Genomic DNA, 13,942 nt, shown 5'->3' with positions numbered 1-13,942 from the left:
TACTATTTTCCCCAAAATTTTCCAGCATTCTCTATTGTTTTCCTTCTGAAATCCCATAAAAATAGTTCGGAAATACGCACATACAACTTAAATGACAAGGGCATCGTGGAAATATTGACTTTGTATGTCACAGAAGAGCATTTTTGCTGGCCAGTGCTTAAACTGGACTACAAGATGATATCACTATGAAATAAGCGTGACCCCTAACGAGCAGAACCTATTAAATTCCGTAACGCAAGTACTGGGCATTTTAGTGTTCTTCTCATGCCTCTCGAATTCTACTCTGTTTTACTTGAATCGTCCAATACTGCTACAGCGATTGATACTATATGCTGCAATGTTTCTCGCGATTTGCACTTGCATTGTTGCAGTTGTATATTTGTATCTGGTCGAAGGAGACTTTCTCCCCCGATGTGGTGAGGATCTGGTGGTTCCTCCAATCTTGAAACCTGAGAAAGCCGCAACAACTGCCAGGAGTTGCGTAATAGTTGTGTCTGCAGAGCATTTGATTAGCTGATGTGCTGCTTGGAATCACATTCTCTTCTGGCCCACTTTCAACGTACATTTCACTGTTTGAGCTCCACTACAAGCAATCTTATTCATGGAGCTCCCTTTAGGCTATATGGTTAGCTTACGTGTCTTTGATGCGGAAGACCTGGACACGATTCTCGGCCGGAGCTCATGTGGTTAGGATCTTGCATTAAACTGCATGCCACGTTTCATGTAGCCTTGCTGTTGGAAGAGACGATAAACTTCAATCCAACAAACCATCCAAATCTTATTGACTTTAAAAGCCGGATTTAAGATTGTTTCTTCCACCGCCAGTATCTTGGTTCCTATAGTCTCCGATTTAGAGAAGACTTATGTTGTAACCTGGCATCGCAAACTATTAAAAAATATTTATGACTCATGTTTTAGTTTAATTAAAACCAGTTATGCTTTATAATTATACCATATGAGTCAGTCTGAGCACAAGATGGCCAAATTCAATCACCAAAGTTACGAGAAAAAGAAACGTAAAGTTTGTGTAGTACTATTAAGTACATTGAAAAATTAAGCTACAGGGTGTCCAATATACAATGCAACCCGGAGTTTGGGATAGTAGAACTTTTGAACCTGAAGTGATACACGGATAATGGTTATACCAAAATGAAGCCTTCTTCATGCATATATTTTTAAACTAGGAAGCAACGATTCAAGTACACTAGGAACCGCACAGTGTTGCCAGATGTAACCGAAGGTGTTAATTTTTTTTTTTTTTTTTGCAAAACATGTAAATTGACTCATAACTCATGTGTATGGATGTTCTATTGTTAATTTTTAGTTTGTTTAATTAGAGTGGCTTGAAAACTATGGAGCAGAAAAAATAATTTATTTCCACCGATAACTAATCGGATAAGGCCTTTGTAAGGGGGAACTAGGGAAATCGTAGTTTACATAAATTAACAGTGTGACTTGGCAACTTTCTGATGTTTCAGTGCATCAAAAGGTGTGTTAAGGATCTGTTTATATTATGCAATTCCTGAAAACAATGAAAAACAAAGTTTGAAATTATCATGATAAAATTTTTACTTACATGCACCCGGCAACACTGCTATTCATTTCTATGAGGCTATTTAAAGCAAGAGGTATACAAGAACAATTCTCGAACTATTCAAGACCTGGAAACGAACATTCGCAGTGTCATTGAGAACATTAACACTTCTAGGCTAATCTTCGTAAAGTTGCTGCCAACCCGTTGAAACGTGTAAACCAGTGTTTGAATCAAAACACGGGACACTCTCAGTATCCGCTGTAGAGCTGGTAACTCCTTTCTGATAGTAGCATTGTTGCCGGGTACATGTAAGTAAACGTTTTATTGTGATAATTTCAACGTTTGTTTTTCATTGTTTTCAGGAATTGCATAATGTAGACAGATCCTTAACATGCCTTTTAATGCACTCAAACATCAGCAAAGTTGCCAATTCAGAGTGTTAAATTATGAAAACTACAATTTCCCTAGTTCCTCCTTACAGAGGCCTCATCCGATTAGTTAACGGTGGAAATGAAAAATTCTTTTTTCTGCTCTTTAGGCTTCCAGCTACTCCAATTAAACAAACTGAAAATTAATAACAGAACATCCATACGTATGAGTTATGAGTCAATTTACATGTTTTGCAAAAAAAAAAAAAAAAAAAAAAAAAAAAAATACACCTTTGGTTACATCTGGCAACACTGTGTGGTTCGTAATGCACTTCAATCGTTGCTTCCTAGTTTAAAACTATATGCATGAACAAAGTTTCATTTTGGTATAACCATTATTCGTGTATCTCTTCAGGTTCAAAAGTTCTACTCTCCCAAACTTCGGGTTGCGTTGTATATTGGACACCCTGTATTTCTTTACATTATAAGAGTTATTTGCAATATCTGCACATGAATATTTCTTTAAAGACTTTCAGCTGGATACCTTAAATATGAAATGAAAAGAAAATATTAAAACTTGGACTTGATTCCTTTGTGGAATCAACGCCCCATATATTGAACGCCATTCCGAGTACAAAAACATTAAACGTGAACTACAAACTCAAGAATCTGTAAACAACCAAGCTTGTCTTCCATTACAGCCTTTACTGAAACAACTATTGTTCCTCTTCTTCCTTTCCGATTATCATCTATTTCTAAACAGTTCTTGCTCCATCAATACATTCTATCTTTCTCACTCCTCTAACTCGTGCGATTTCTATTTTCTGTGTGTGGCACACCGTCTACGTTGCTCAAGCTTTTTACCCCTATGGTCATTTAATCTTCATCAAACAGAGTTGTTCTATATACCATGAATCCCTTCTCAACATCAAAGTGATTCCCCTTCTTTTTAGTGAAAGTTTCTCAATCGACTCGAAAACCTGGCTTCCTATTTCGTTCTCTCTCTTCTGTTTTCACTCTGGAGCAAGGGTAAAAGTAGACCTAAAAAAGTACGGGGACGGATGACGTCAGGCCGTCCCCCGTGCCTATCTTTGCAAATTGTATTTTCTTTTAGGAAGTGGAGAGACGCCATAGATATTTTTGAAAGAGGAGGAACGCCGTACTCCCGCGTTCCCCCTCACTTTTACCCCTGCTCTGGAATTATCTTTATCCTTTTTCAAGCCATTTCCATCAAAGCTTTAAAGATGTGAATTAAAGGCAAGTGCATCATTCTTCTGACCCATTTAATTCGTATTTCAAAAGTATTCCTACTACACTTTTGCACATTTATTCTTTTTTCAAATTTAACTATTTCTTTCAGGATTCTCTTACCCAGACATTATCTCCTTTATTCAGTTCCGTTGGTTCACTTAATTGCATTAACTCTGTTTAAAATATTCAGTGACCTAACACATTCATATTTCTTATTACACCCTCCAATTGTATGCTGTATACGTTTCTGTAGACTATATTTCTGGGCTTCTATGAAAAAGTACGAAAATTGGAGTCCTTTCTCTTCTCTAATATTAGCTATATTCTGTATTAAAAGGGTATTTAATTTCACGAAATCTATTTATATGCTAATTGGTTAAATATCGTGTTTTGATTCTCCACAAAATTTTTGCAACAACATTATAAGAGATTGAATTACCTCTCTGTTTTCGAATTACTCTCTGGGTGGTGCACTGCAGACTGCTTCAATAAAATCCTTCTTTCTTTCTTGGCAGTATTCTTTGAAACACCCTGATTGAAGTAAGATTTACGGTCAGCTATTAGTGTTAAAAATAAATTAAAAAGTGGGAAAGAGATCTAACCTGTCTAAACTCTAATTTTCATTGGTGCTTTCCATGTTTCATGTATGTATGTGGAATTATGCACGTAAAAGGTGTGATATTATGATAGAGCCAAGCCATATTATGATAGAACAACTGTCAACTAATATTAAAATGGTTAAACAAATAAATGTAAACCACATGTATTCTATCAAAGCGAATATTATCCTAGACGATCTTCTGAGGGCTTTATTGAATGGCAAATCTTACAACGCTTTACATATATTTTAATTGAATTAGTCATTTTGAAAAGGCCATATATCCACCAAAGTAAATTGTTGAGGAGGAAGAAAAAACTTTGGATTGCAAACTCGACGTGTACAATGGCATCGATGATTTTGAGGCAATAGTGTAGGATATGTAACGTAATATGGCCAGACAATTGGTCTTTTCACAGGGGAATGCGCGTTTCTTCACGTACGTCTCGACTTTGCACTAAAATGAAAATGTGGTGGGGATGGACATATGGCCTTTTCGCAATGACTGACTCAATTAATATCTTGTGGTAGAGATGGCCATCATACGTTCTCTGAAGCCACTTTCACATTTTTCCAAATTTCAATGTAGTTTCCATGTAGCGTACATAAATATTCTTTTCGAATATGCTTACATGTCACTTGTTTTCTGTTAAAGTATAAAAAGTTCGAAACTTCGTAGTTACAGTGATACTTCTGGTAAAATTTAACTTGTGTCTTCCAAATAAGCAGGTAATCTATTCGCCCATTCTTTACGACTAAAATTTATAAGTTGTCTCGGAATCTTGTCACTGTCCATAGTTTCATGCAACTGTTTTCGAGGCAGGGCCGTTAACTGTGTATTCTAAATACACTGTTCGGAAATATTTCTTCTCCTCTTGCATTGGAGTCTGGGAATCTTGAAAGAAAATCAGCCATCTGTACTTGTTTGTTTACAGTATATAATTTCCGTATCGTATTCATCGGTTAACAAAAATACCGCAACATCAGAGAAGAAGCGGTTGAAAGTTGCGTTTAACTCCCGCAAATCCATCTCACCAGCTTAAATCAATTACTACCCCAAGATGCCTTCTATACAGAAATTACGATTTTTCTCGATTGCAAATACTAGAGCAAAAGCTTCTCTTCAAAATTAGGACAGTTACGTTCTACTGCTTTTAAAATGACTAATACATAAGCCACTCATGAGTGATTTTCCACCTTCTTCATTAAACAATACAACCACTACAGCACATGCAGATGTGTCTGTCGTGACAAATAGTTTATCATATTTGAATGGATGTAAAAACTTTTTCTGAAGCTAACGTTTCTTTAATAATTTCAAGTCCGTTTGGTGTATTGCAGACCATTTCCATTTTACACCTCTCTTCAACTAATTCAGCATTGAAGTAATCTTTAAAGACAGACCAGACAGGAATCTATAGTAGGAATTAAATATTCCCAGTATATATATTAATAGAAACTTAAATATTAATGATGGGCTGTATTTTATCTTTTGCTGGTAATATTCTGTTTTCTTGTAACTCATATCCTAAAATATTCACGTGCTTATCAAAGAAAATACTTTGTCCTGGTTCACTTGAATGTTTAATTTTCTTAATATCTCAAGTAATTTATTAGTTTGGTTAAAACATTCTTGTACTGAAACTATTCACATTACCACATTATTTAGGTGACAAATTACTCCTGCCGATCCATTAGTAACTCCATACATGAATTTTTGAAAATGTAAGCAGTATAGTTCAATATAAAAGGCAATTTCTTGTGTTTATATGAACTTCGTAAGGTATTAACAACCAAATATTTCGGTGACTTTTCTATTACACTTACGAGGGAACCTATCCAAGTGTAACTCTGACTTCGAGTCGAGACTATGGCCGTTGAATACCTTGTCTCAAAAGAACATAATACGAAAAGGGATACATCCTCGATCTTAACCGTTGCGAAGATATAAGAGTGAAAATTTCGAAATTGAGCTTCATACTATACCTTACAAAGTCAGATTCCGGGTCAGATTTTTCGGAAACGGTCGGGTAAGAAACTCAGCGAATACATATCAAATTTGTGTGGAGAGCCCAGCACTTTTTGAATGAAAAAATTGCTTCTCCGGGGCACTTGCAGGGTCCCAGGCGGGGTCCAACTCAAAATTTGCAGATGGAACCGGGGGCCAAGTAGCATATTGTATGAAAGCTATTGTTAAATAAAAGAAGATAGAACAAATCTCAATTCTCTACGATAACCCTGTGCAAACGGACAACTGGTCAAAATGTCAATACAAAAATTGAAATGAAATGAAATCTTTGAGCTTTACGTCCAACGTTTATGCCGGTTAGGCTAAAGAAGACGGTGATGATGAGTAATAAATGAAATGGTGGAATGAAGAAAGTGGGAGGAGACGGGAAAACCAGAGGAAACCCACGCACACGGTGTTTGTCCACCAGAAAGTTCACTTGGCGGCGACTGGGATCGAACCCAGGACCTTAAGCACCAAAGGTGAACGCTCTTCCACGGAGCCACCGCGGCCCCCAAAATGTCAATCTGAAAATCTATGACCACGCTTCTAAATCCGTTAAGTTGCGACAATAACAAAACATAAAAACACGTTTAAAAGTGCAAGGTATTGAAGTAAAGCAAATTGCTGCAGAGGTTCTCTCCCAAAAGCACCCACCGATATATTTTATTTCTGCACCATTATTCCAGTTTTCTCCAACCCCACTCCCCTCCAAGTTGCCTCACGGTTTCAAGGTCACTCCCTTTTGTCTTTACCATCATGTTTCTTCTTCAGCAAGTCCCCTGATAGAAATTTCACAGTGCAATCTGTGAATTTGCGGTCCCGATGCGTGAAGCATATACCGTTGCCTTTTGATCTTCTCACCCTTCACGACGGTTGCAATTGACAATCTATCCTTTCTCTTCTAGGACACGAAATTCAATGGTCATGGTTATTCTATAGTCCATTGGTCATTCGAAGTCACACTTATACTTGGATAAGGTCCGTTGTGCGACTCTGTGAGAGATTCTGCAGCAATTTGCTTTACTTCAGTACCTTGCAGTTTTAAACGTGTTTTTCTGTTCTGTTATAGTCGAAACTTAACAGATTTAGAAGCGGGCTGTAGATTTTCTGATGTAGGTTGTATTGACATTTTGATCAGTTCCCCGTTTGCACAGGGCTATCGTAAAGAGTTGAGATTTGTTCTATCTTCTTTTATTTAACAATAGCTTTCATACAGTATGCTACTTAAACCCCGGTTCCATTTGCAAATTTTGAGTTGAACCCCGCCTTGGACTCTGCGAGTGCCCAGGGGACACAAATGTTTCATTCAAAAAGTTCTGGGCTCCCAACACAAATTTGATATGTATTCGCTGAGTTTCCTTATCCGACCGTTTCCGAAAAATCTGACCCGGAATCTGACTTTGTAATGTATAGTGTGGAGCTCAATTTCGAACTTTTCGCGCGTGTATCTCCGCAACGGTTGTGATCGAGGATGTATCGCTTTTCGTGTTATGTTCTTTTGGGACAAGATATCCAATGGCCATAGTCTCGACTCGAAGTCAGAGTTACACTTGGATAGGTTCCCTCGTTAGATATTAGTATACCTAGTGTAAGCCTAATAGTGCAAAATATTTAACTTCATGAATCTTATCCAGCATACCTTCAATTTTGGGGAGAGGATAACTACTTTCTCCATGACTAAATTTATAGTTTTCTTAAAATCTATACATAGTCGTAGACTTCCGTCGCCTTTTTACGAAGAACATCCCAAAGAAATTATACGAAGTATTCGAAAAGAATGCTGCAATTACCTTAGCAGAATATGTGTAACCGCCACCATAGATCACAATAATATTTGTCGGACAGGAAGCTGCTTTCACGGATGCTGATTGTTGGTCTGCATTATAATATCAAACACCAGCTGTACATCTTGGAGTAACTGGGATATAGCTGTTGATAGCTGTCGGGCACCTTCAGCACATTCCCCATAATGTCTAGATCCTGAAATCGAGCAGACCAAGTTAGAAGGAATATATCGAGAAGAGAACGTGCACGTTACGTGCCCGGCTGGAATTTTTCGTACCGGAAAGTGTCAAGATAAGGTCGGAAGACAGGATTTACGATATCATGAATATATGAAACTATATTCATACTTCTCTGAGAAGTAGAAGCGAGGCATACATAACCATTAATACCTTTAGATAGAAGCGAATCTTGTCTCTGACTGCCAGGGACTTCCGTTCGTTTGTCACTGCATCTTCTTCCGACACCAATGAAGGTGTTCTAAATAACAGCAGGTACGAGGAGGAAAGTAAACGTAGAAGGTAGGCCTGCAGTCAACTATCAAGATTTTAGTAGTTATGTGTTTACACGGAGGCGAAATAATTGCTATGATTGTACTGGCTATCGTTGTTCTGTTAGTAGGGAGACCCGAATAATTATTCTGTTCAAACTGTGACTGGTGCATTGGTAGATTATTGGGAGGAGAGGAACGATTGTTATGGTATTTATGGTATCTCTGTGCCTTCCATCGCGTACACCTTAATGGACTGTTGACTGATCACAGCCCTCGGGAGCGGGAATTCTGTGCAACAACAACACGGCCTCTCGGAGGTCTCATTATATTTCCTCGCTCGAAGTAACTTCAATTGAAGTAGTAGTATTTCGTTAGTATGAATCTATCATTGAAGACACAAACTTTGATACACTCACAGCCGATTCAGCCTGCCTTTAAGGATGATTGGTGTGCTAGAAGCTTCAAACTAAGATAATCCATCTACCGATATACCTATTGTACTCTGATTTACGATTAATCAGACGATGCATATGGGGTGTTCCAAAACACACAACTTCTTTACCAATGTATTTAATCGACAACATAACATTGTGGTGTATTGTAATCCATAATAGGTGGTTTATTGCTGTTGTGATTCTTTCTCTTTGTCTACTGTTTATTTTAATGGTACTGTATTATGCGGAACTTTGTATCCGCATCCCTCTTACTTGATCCTTAAATTTTAAAATTCTCGTACATTTAACCTAGTATTGTGTAAGTAGCACTTAAAGACCAGTCCTTTTACATCAATGCACTTTTCAAGCAAAGTCGCATTACGTATTGAAAGGGCTTATATCTACGTAATAGCAGATTCATGATGACATGGCACAATCATTTGGTGATAATGCCTTGTATAGTTCACAATCAAGAAATGATACAGTCAATTTTCTTCTAAACGTGTTGTCTCGTCTTGTCTCGAGTGCATTGCATCGAAATCAAAGTACAGTATCATCCGTATAAGACAAAAGTACCTTGAAAGTTGAGAGTACTGTTATTAACGCGAGCAATTAAATTTTGGAGAAATGAGTAATGAAACAACTGGTTTCTTTTAATTGCAAGAACAATAGTTATGTCTAACTGTAGAGTGTTTTCTCTGAATATAAAGACATATTTCACGTAAAATTCTTAAATCTTACAACACATAATTGGAAGAAAGAGTTAATTGGTAAACTTACAGGAGCATATCAGACAATAGAAAAATCGTAAAACACGACAGTTTTATGCTTTTCACGAGACAGGAGATAGTATATATATCACTTAAGGGGCAGTTTATGCAGATCGTCACCTGTGATCCGAAAACTCAGAAGTAGTCAGACCTGGCCCGTATCCAGGGGAGTCTGGAGGGCGGTCCCCACATAAATTTTTGCTGACCATTAAAATTTTCACGGTGGGCTTGCAAATGAACTATAATATGGTTGGATTGGGGCATCCTAACTTCAACCGGGCCCAACCCCTACATTTTTGAGCTGGCTACCGGCCTGAGTCAGACCAATGATCTACCAAATCCGATTATCCAAATAGACCAATGACCCAGAGTGACCCGACTGACCTGGAGACGACGAAACATTGCCACAATGAGACTATGTATGAGACTGCAATTGTAATTCTAACAAACACTGTTCTCTTTTCTCTGTCTTCTCACTAAATTTATAATATAACTTTCTTTCTCGTTTGTTTACGTCTGTCTAATCATTGCACTAAAAGATAACCACAGGCTTTACCAGAGTATAAACATAAAAGAATTACAGAAAATATAAGCTACATGTTACTTCTTATGCGGGATTCCTAAAGTTTAATCAAGCGAAGCTGTAAACAGTCGCTTAGAATATAAAAGATGCTCCTGAGCACAAACAGTATTTTGTTAAATATTTGTGTATAGTATATGTTCAAGGATCATTGTTTCAATATAAGAAGATGAATAAACATGAAATTATATTTGAAATATTGAATGCATGGTATCTTGATTATGGAATGTCATACCGGAAATCAAATTAAGTTCGAGCTCGAATAGTGGACACCATTATTTCAATTTTTTTCGGGTCAGCGGATTTGTCTGTCACCGGGCCTGTTCGAGTTATAGGGGCTTTCTGGGCCTCCGGATCAGACCGGGTCGGAGAAGCGAAACCCAGTCCTCGATGGCAGACAAACTCGTGATCCAAGTGAGTACTTGTCAGAATATGTTAATAGTCTCACACTTGATTCTTCTTTCACACTTCAGTTTTTCAACACTTTTATGTGGGTTATTAGCTGTCCGATAATGATAGTTGTGTTTTCTGACAGATCTCCGAAATTGTGTTCCATAGCAAATCCCCGAACATGGAATATGGCCTCACAATTCCAAGAGATCGTGAAATAGTTCAGGATACTCCTCTTGCCGCAGCAACATTATCTTAGAAAATTCCTTCGGCTATCACTTCTCTGGGGTAATTTCCTGAACATAACACTGTTCAACATAGAAAATGTTACGAAAATGTATAATTTGTATGTTATAATTTCGAGTGACTGAATTCGAAAATGACTTTATAATTTTATATATTAAAATTAGGAGATTCGCTTTAGTTTTCGATTTGCAGCCTTGGTATGAAGCTATGATTTGTTCAATCAATGTTGGGTTTTCCATGTATAACCAGATGGGAACATTACAAGAGCGTATCATAATTTTTCATGATACAGTACTTTTGCATTATCAGTTACTCTCGCTGCCTGCATGTATGTTCATGACGTGATAATTAACATTGTCACCTAAGAAGAATTTTCAGTTCTTATGAATTGTACAGAAACGTGGCAATGTAGTTAGTGGTATTGATGTGTGTTCTCAAGTACTTCCATGGCCTCACCGCTGGACTAGTGGGTTCCATGTAAATCTTTCATGCACAGGATCCCAGAATTAGATTCCCGATGAGAGAACCTTGAAACCTGAACGTTTTATGGTGATTCGGTTTGCACCTTAAACTGTAAGTCCACATTTCATATAGCCTCCATGCTGAAAAGGACGCTAAGCTCCAATCCAACCAACCAATCAAATACTTTCTTCGAATAACTGTGTTGTGATTGCTTCAGTTGGCATTCTTGTGTTGCTTACAATTAAAAGAATGCCTCAGACCTGTATCAGTAATCTGAATATTTTCTGTTGTATTTATAGTGAAATGACATTTGCTTAGAGAAAGTATTCAATTACACTGTCTATAAAAAGACATATTTCTTGTATTTCAGCTGTAAAACACAGAATTAATACAAAAAATCAACATCCCTCGTGTGCTTCACTGTATTCAATTCAGCTACAGTAACTCGAGAAAGTATTAGTACAGTTACTATTTTTTAAGAATGAACGCCTGTTTATGATTTTATAACGAGTAAATTAAGTTCAGATGATATGTATCATATATATAATCTCAATGCATTTACGTCCACACTAGCTTGTACCATTAGTTCACCAGTTGGGCCACCTATTCAGTATAGTTTGCTGGTAATTACAGCATCCGTTTCGAATACTCTATATAATTTCTTTGGGAAAATAGATGAAAGTCTACGACTATCTCCAGATATTAAGAGAACTAAAACTTAGTCATGGAGAAAGGAACTATCGTCTCTTCAAGATTGAAGACCTGCTGAATAAGATTCACAAAGTCAAACACTTTGTATTATTAGATTTACATTATGTTTACCACCATTTAATTGTAACAAAACAGTCACCGAAATATTTTGTTGTTAATACTTCATAGGGTTCAAGAGATTGTCGTTTATATTGAACCATGCTGACCAGATTTGAAATAAATGCCTGTATCGAATTGCTAATGGATTGACAAGAGTAATTTGTTACCTAAAGGATGTAAAACAGAAATGTTTTAACCAAACCAACAAATTATTTGACAAATTAAGGAAATTAAACATTGAAGTGAACTAGGACGAAAGTATTTTCTTTAATGAGCAGTAAATATTTTATGATATGAGTTACAAGGGATCAGAATACTACCAGCAAAAGATAAAATTAAGCCCATCCCTAATACTCCAGTCGAATGCTTAATTTCTACCATAGACTCTTATCCGACGTATATGAAGATTTCTTGAATACTGACGTGAGTCCGCTTAAGAAAGGTGTAAAATGGGAATGGCCTGAAATACACCAAATATAATTTGAAATTACTAAAGAAAAGTTGAAATCAGAGAAAACTTTTACATCCATTCACGTGCGATAAACCAGTTGTAGTGACGACAGACACATTTGCATATGCTACAGGGGCTGTATTTTTAATAAAGAAAAAATGAAATGAAATCTTTAAGTTTTACGTCCCACGGTTATGCCGGTTAGGCTAAAGGAGACGGTGATTATGAGAGATGAGTGAAATGGTGGAATGAAGAAAGTGGGAGGAAACGGGAGAACCCGAGAAAACCCACGAACACGGTGTTTGTCCACCACAAAGTTCACTTGGCTTTTAATAAAGAAGATGAAACAGACTGGTGAAGGCTGATAGAATTCTAACAATGGAGCAACTTTTTGTTACGCTTTAGAAAATAAAGAAAGTTGTAAATTAATTTTAATCCAGATCTAATAATGAGGAAAGTATATGCGTATCCTGTACCTTGCATTTTAACATATTAACATGAAGACAATAGGAAAGAATGCTGTAAGCATTTGGCAACTACTGTGGCACAGATGTCTTAAAATACATCATGGTGACAGATGAAGCCTTGTGTTTGCAGCGTGACACAAAACAAAACATCAAATGTTCCACTACTTTGCGAACACTTACTTCCAATGACTTCCAAATGTTTTCCGAAGACCTGCACAAACGCTGGACAAGGTACATTTTTTCTTTGGTGATAATTTTGAAGGAGATAAATTTATTTCTATTACATTTAGTATGGGTACTGTATGGCCGTATGAGCTTCAAAATTGATTTTAAATTACTATTAAAGGCCTCATGGTAAAAATGTGATTCTAGATTATACATTATACAGTCTAGATTTATAGGTCTGAACGACATAAACATTTATTTTTAAATTGTAAAATATCGCGACATACTCCGCAGTACTGCGCCACACTTGTTGGGAATCATTGTCCTAATATACATTTTTAACTCGATCTGGATCTTATTATGAAATATTTCCAATTTATGAAATATCATAAAATGTTTCTATCAACTCTGACGAAAATAACAATGTCTTCTGTAATAGCAAAGAACAGCAGGCATTAATTTCAAGTGACACAAACTACTTGCTAAATATAGATTCACCGATTTAAAGATACAGAAGGAAAGCTCAATAATTTTTTCAGAGATCTAGAACCTCGTATGTATTCATATATATCATATATATATCGTCGCATGAGACAAGAGGAACGTAACTCCATTTTCATAGATTTACAGGCGAGAGGATAAAATTATTTTCTTAGAAAGATGTATTTTTAATAAGATGGTAATTGAGCTACTTTACAACAGATGATCGACAAGGAGAACAGATGGAGTTACACGTTCGATTTACAAAAAATAGGGCTTTTAAAATGAAGAAACATGAAGAAAACGAAAACAGCATTTTTGGAGTTACTTTCCTCTCGTTCTCATGCGACGATATAGTGGCGGCATTCAAAATATAAAATTAACCTGAGAGGGCTCACTAGGAAAGCGTGCAATATACATATTATAAGAATATACGTCTTAAAATATAATCATTCAAATTAATAACCCCTATCAACGCGTAAAATTTGATCAATATTTCTTAAGCAGCATTGATATAGGGACATGAGATGGGAAATAGATTCTGAAGTTGTAACATTTTCAAATGTTCTTTAAAATTTTGAGGTAAAAACTTTTCCCTCGGTAGCTTACATCACCGTTCAAATTTAGTGAATGTTGCTCAAAGAACATGC

Source organism: Thermobia domestica, chromosome 10 (genome assembly GCF_964235325.1).
Source record: "Thermobia domestica chromosome 10, izTheDome1.hap1.1, whole genome shotgun sequence".
NCBI classification, from domain to species: Eukaryota; Metazoa; Arthropoda; class Insecta; order Zygentoma; family Lepismatidae; genus Thermobia; species Thermobia domestica.
This window is presented reverse-complemented; position numbering follows the sequence as displayed.